Raw genomic sequence first — 7,123 nt, 5'->3', positions numbered from 1 at the left:
GCAAGGCCAATGTGGTGGCGGATGCCCTTAGCCAAAAGGAATGCTCAGGTCGTAGAGTGAAGGTGCTGACAATGACTATCCATTCCCACCTATCTGCACAAATTAGAGAGGCTCAACTGGAAGCCTTAAAACTAAAGAACGTGTCGAGTGAAGCCTTGAGAGGAATGGAAAATAAACTAGAGATCAAGGGAGACGGAGTCTATTATTTCATGAATCCGATCTGGACCTCAAGGTTCGGTGGTTATAGAGAGGTTGTCATGAACGAAGCTAACAAAACTAGATACTCTATTCACCCAGGTCCGGATAAGATGTATCTGGACATCAAGAAGCTGTATTGATGGCCAATCATGAAGATAGTGCACCTGGTTCCGTATAGGTAATGTCTTCATATCTGCAACATGAAGACCATTGTCCCAACTCTAGGTCATGAGTTGTATAATTGACTTCGTGTGCCTTCAGCTGTTGTGACAACCGTCAAAATTCGAGTCGGTTCTAGATTTGACTAGACTTAGTTGCACATATAGGCACAACACGTATTAGACTTAGTAATTACAAGCAAAGTTATAACCTAGTAGAAACTTGGAAACAGATAGAAACAATGGATGGTGTACTTAGATTTCACATTGATACGTGAATTCTACAACTATTTAACTGTAGTGACTATCCATATTCGGGTCGCTCTTTGAATCGAACACCTTTTTATGAATCATATACACACATCATGCACTTGACTTAGTGGTATAAATTAGGTCCGAGTCTCGTAGGAACTTAAGTCAAAATTGAAGACTAGGACTAGTATACTCGATTCCTCAATTTCGCTTGAATCTCGGAATCACTACATAGAATGCCAATAAACCGATAAAAATAAATTACAAACATTATTTATAACTATAAAAGAGTTATAATACCATAAGATAATTTAAAGTCTCAAATATTCTATTTATTTTGATATTCAAAGTTTATTAAACTCCAAAACCCTAAAAGCCCTAAAACTCATATTTATAAACTTTAACCTTAAAAATCCTATAAAAACAATTATGAACCTTATAATATTATCTTATCATAATAATTATTATGAAATACAATTCAATGAAAAATAAAGATTTAGTTATTAACATTTACCCTTGATTTATAAGTAAAAAATCAAGAGCTTTATGCATAAAAACTAGGTTAAGGTTCACATTTTATAAAAAGTTGGATATTTTTATAAAATATTTGAATATTTATAAAAGACACAAGAGAGAGAGAGCCTCTCCTCCCCTAAAATCGGATCCCTCTCTCCCCATATCTCTCTCACACTCTCATTCTCCAACACACGCACATCTCTCTTCTTTCTCTCTCTAGAAAACTCTCTCTACCTTCTCTCTATATTTTCTCTCCAAACACCACTCCATTCTCTCTTCCTCCCTCTAAGAACCAAGAAATTTTCCAGAAAACAAACCCAAGAACACTCCTCAAACTCGAAATCTTCATCATCTTGTGGTATTCTTGAAGGTAAAATCGATTTCTACTTCACTTTTCCTTCAAGTTTTGTTCTTTTCTTACACTTTCTCCTTCTTCGTCTTCTTCAACCTTGTTTTCTTTTTGTTAAAATGGTTTGTACAACATGATGGATGTGTTTTAACACCATGCATGTATGATAAACAAGGTTGCATGTTCATGATCTTAGTGCAAAAATCGATTTTAAGGATTAAAACATCAAACTCAAGTTAAGAGTTTTTGAGAAACAATTTTTTTTTCATAAATGCATGTATACATTTTGATAAGTTTTAATCTTTTGATCTCTGGAAACATGACTAAAATATGAGTTTATCATGATATATTTAAAATACTTGAAAAGATTTACTCAAGGAAATGATGAAAATCCACTTTTCTAACCAATCATCATGCATGCAATCTGTCAGATTTCTTTATCTGACTTTAAACTGTCATATATCACTCATTTCTTAGCCAAAATTCGTGATTCTTTTTCTGAAATATAAAATTTTGAGTTAGCTTTCAAACCCATCTGACATCACTGGAAAATTCTAATATTTCGATTTTTATCAATTTTTACAAACCTGTTGCTCAAACAGCACTTTCCTTATGAACATTTGTTTTGTGTTGCATGTTCAAAGGACTTATTCATCACTAAAAATCATTCAAAAATTATTTTGAACTCTTAATATCATTTATTAATAGGAACAAAAAGATCTTGATTCAAAAGTCTTTGTAACATGTTGCAAAAATTGTCAAAATAACATCAATAATCTTTACGTAAATCACAAGAACCAAGTTTTCTCTATAAATTTTATTGAGCCTTTAAGCATGGTTTTCAACATCAAAAATAAGAAAACAAAATTTCATTGTTATTAAATTGTATTAAGATGCATTCTGGAAATTTTCAGTTCAATATATATTTTCTTTATTTTTATAAGAAAATAATAAGAAAATAGAGTGTTAAATCATATAAAATACTTACACTAGTAAATAAATTCTGGGAAAAATTCTTGGATGATTCTTTAAGTTAGTAAACATCTCCCATGAAGTTTCAATGACTTTTGTTACTGTTTAGTACGATTTTTAATTTTCTTTTTATTTAGCTCTAATAAATCATAAAACAACTTTAGGGAAAGTTAAAACATTAGTTCTTATTTTTCACAGCTTTTACCCAGCATTTAAGAACAAGAAAAATATTTTGGGAATTTGTCATAATGTATATCTATTTTCCCATGATTTTTGTGTTTATAATGAATTAAAACAGGAAAATAGTTATTATTCATCCAAAATTAATAAAAATTTACCAAAAACTCTTATAATATGTTAGGATGATAAATAAAAATTTTGATGATTTTTATCTTCTGTATGCTATTTTTCTTCTATTTTCCCAAGATTTAATACACTTAAATGTACAAAAATCATAAAACTGGGTTAAACAGTTTATAAATCCATTTTTATATTTTATCCAGCTTAATAATATTGAATAACAGTTATAAAAAAAAGTTGGGTAATTTTGGAAACTGATTTCTATTTTTCATAAATTTGTATCTATTTAGAAGATTAAATATATGAAAAATGGTTATACATATTCATAATCCATGAAAATTTATCTAGAAGTATTTCAGTACATTTAGAACCAACATCTGAAGTTTGGTAATTTTTATTAACATTTTAGTATTTTTCATGATTTTATGGTTATTCAAGAAACAAAAATCGTGAAAAATAGTCAGACAAATCAAAAATTCAAGAAAAATTATCTTGAGGTCTTTGACTTCAATTAAAACTTAAATTCAAACTTTGGAAAATTTTAGAACTAATTTAATTTAGTTTTTGAATATTTAATCGTTGGACCACCTCTTAAAATGTTAAATATTAACATTTCAATAACGGGAAATTTCCACTTAAATTGTTATATAACAATTGATTCATTGAAATTAAATTTTCACAGAAAAATGTTTGTAACTTATCAATATTAAATTTTGAAACAATATTGGCATAATTTTATGTAGTAGTAAGTATACTAGTGTTAGATTTCGATTAGAGACTCACTAGCGAATACCATTATTGTAGGAATCGATAGTGGTACCAGTGGAGCATAGATCAATGCATCATTTGCATCATCTCACTGTATATTGTGAGTATTCACGCACTCTCCCATTTTCAGGTTTTATGTTTTGGGGTGGAAAAGCATGTCCAGAAAAACTATTATTTGCATGTCGTATTTAAATTGATTTGTATCAATCATGATTGCTATTGTATTGCTATGTCTCTCTATGTATGTCTATGCAACACGAAACATGAGAACTTATCGTCCTAAGGCCCTTCCCTTATCTCTAACCATTAACTCTTTCAGCCAATGGTCATTATGGATAGCACAATTAGGAATTGACAACTCCTCACCCGTCCTATTGCTGGAGTGCATGATACCATATTCATCTATGGAACGATAAGCATAGATCTTGATAGGGCTTCAGTCATAGGTTTGGTTGAGACTCATTGTTTGCTCATACACATACAAACTCGTTTCTCTTTATAGCAATAAACTTGTTATCAATAATAGCAATCAACTGGTTTCTCATTATAGCAATAAACTTGTTTATTAATTATACCAATGAACTTTGTTTCTCATTACAACAACGAACTTTTATTACTGAAAACTCATATACATGTTTTAGCAATGAAATTGTTTGCTCATTGTAGCAACGAAATTGATTGCTCATTTTTAGCAATGAAACTTGTTTACTCGTTTGAGTAACGAACTTTATCTTCGATGAGAATATGAATGTTGCATCCTATTCGGGCAACATACTTTATCTCTCATGATGACAAAGAACTTTGTTTTTACCAACTTATTTACTCCTTTTAACAATATACTTTTATTATTGGAAACTTTTATCAAAACTTTGATTTCAATTCATGAACCAATATTATTTTGTTAAACTTGTAAGTACTCACCAACTATTTTATAGTTGATGCTCGTTTTACATGCTTTTTCCGAAATCATCGAGTAAGTGGCACTTAGGGACACTTCACTTTTAGGAGCATTCGCATGTGTTGTATTTCAATTTACATTGTAATTTCTTTTAAAAGTTGTTCAAACCCATTATAAAATTGTAATGATTTTTAATACTATGGTTGGTGTTGTCTTTTAACTTTTGCTATGAAACCCTTTGTACTGTCACGTCCTGTGTTTCCGCTTTAGCGGGGTGTGACAGGAAATGGTATCAGAGTCGAAGGTTATAGAGAATACCGGTTTTCCTTTGGAGAACCACAACTATAGCCAAAAATTTTCTAAACGTTTTTAAAATACTGAACATACTACTGGTATAACTAATTCGAGTACACATTAATGGACTTTAATTAAGTATAGCCTGGCCAACTATGCTTAATTAAGGAAAGTTAATGTGAGGCTGGAAACGGTTATTGTAGAATTAAGTTCAAAACAATTTTTAACTTAAACTTTTGAAAAACAAAATTTTTCGGTGTGTGTACGAGCATTGCATATTATAGGCATTCATCTAGATACACTTAGAAACTAAGTGCACTTTTATAACAATGCCTTTATTTAGAAATATTATTGTCCCTTATCAAGTGCTAGGTTAACCACTTAGGTTATATCACTAGCCACTCTAGGAGCAATGCACATAGTACTACGAATGGGTATTCCTCAGTAGCTATTGACTTTAGATGTAAGGTTAGTAGCTAGATATACACTAGTAATAATCATAAGTCGAAACCTATACCAATTATTCCTCAATACCTCTTCATTGTCTTCGTACTAGAGTTACAACTAGGAAAGCGTTCCGATACCGACACGGATGAAAATTGGAGCATCGCGTAACGAGGTAAATGAGTCGATTCTAAGTAGCCACTTGGATATCATTGGAAAGCATTCCCAATTCGACTCACGAGGAGACACGGAGGTTTAACGCATACGTGAGACCTTATTACTACGCTACGATTTAGCTCTACGTTGTTTACACCTTGAGCTTAAAACTTAACATAGGATGTCCCTTTGACCTCTATAAAAGGTCGTAAACTGTATTGACACCATAAAACGTTTTTCAAACAATTTTTCTTGTCCTTTATCTTGGGGGAAAAGATATCGGCACTCGCCTTGTACTCACCTTAGTATTTAGGTACGATCGGCTACACTAACATACTTATTCCTTATCATCGATAAAATACTTTATAACCACTTTATACAACTTACTAGACCTTTCCTAACAATTTACGTCATATTCTCGCTAAAAATCTTTTGACAACTTGCTTTAATTTAACACTTTTCTTCAAAACTCAATTTAACCAATATTTGTTTTAACATTGCTATTTCAATTTCATTTCAATCCATTTCAATTGATAGATGTGCTTTTAAGGGCATATAAACAATTTTAAACCTTTCTTACCATTTTGACACGTTTTCAAAAAACTTAGAAACAATTTCTTTTATAAAAGTGTTTAGACTCTATGCTATAAAACTTAAACATATGACATTGAAGTTCATATTACGTGTAAAAGCTTCATTGGGTCTTTCAAACCACTTTTGTTTTGGTTGACCACTTCCTCATTTATGCATTATGCTTTACTTGTGTTTTCTTGAAACCCAACATGATATTTTTACAACTTTCTAATCCAAATGTGTTTACAAGACATCACTGGTTACTACATTTAAAAACACACCTTATTTGTTTATTTCATTTCAAATTAGTTTTATAATTTGTTTTTATAAAACTTACAACATTGTAAAACTTAGTGTTCACTTTTAAACTTCCAGTGACGTACTTTTTGTTGGATTAATGTCTAAGTCCATAACTATAATTGGTAAGACTTGACCCGACCCGACATGGTCCATTTGGGTTGCATGGCATCATGCACTTGGATAGACTATAATGAGGGAAATAAGACACTTATGGTTATTAATATATTATAAGTTCTAGTATATTAATAATAAGAATAATAAGATTATTTAATTAGTATTGATCAAGAATTAATCTAGGATTAATTAAGTGATCAAAAGAAGACTAATTAAATATATGGGTTGATTGTGTAAATCATCCATACTTGTATAGTGGGCTAATGCTCCATGGATAATCAAGTTGGGCTAAAACCCATAGGATGGTCCATGGATGCTCCATGGTGTATTTGAACCCATGGATCCAAGGAAATGGAAAGTCATGACAATTAGGGTTTACCCTAATTGTAACACTATATAAAGATCTTATTCTTGACAAAAATCGGCCACTAGTGTGAGTAATGAAGGGCTAGGCGATTTCATGAGTTGTAGATTTCTCTCAAGTTATTCCAAGTGTATTTGGTGTTGTGTAAACCATTTGAGGTGTCACACTTGGGGCACTAGGCACTCAAGCTTCATGAAGACTTTCTACATGAAAGAGGTATGTATTCTATCTTGTTATATTCATTATTTTATATGCTAGATTAGGATAATACCTTGGAAGTTCTTATTTGCATGTATAATAAAGAAAACATAGATCCAAGGTATTTAGGGTTGCATGTACACTTAGGAGTGTTAGAATGCTCAAAACCCAACAGTGGTATCAGAGCCAAGGCTTGTTTTCTTGTTATACTTGCAAAAGAAGTTGGAAAATCGAGTTTTGATGCTGTCTGCCCAACAGACTCGCCGAGT

This window comes from Lactuca sativa, chromosome 6 (genome assembly GCF_002870075.4).
Source record: "Lactuca sativa cultivar Salinas chromosome 6, Lsat_Salinas_v11, whole genome shotgun sequence".
In the NCBI taxonomy this organism is placed as follows: Eukaryota; Viridiplantae; Streptophyta; class Magnoliopsida; order Asterales; family Asteraceae; genus Lactuca; species Lactuca sativa.
The sequence above is the reverse complement of the archived record's forward strand: the minus strand, read 5'-3'. Positions refer to the sequence as shown.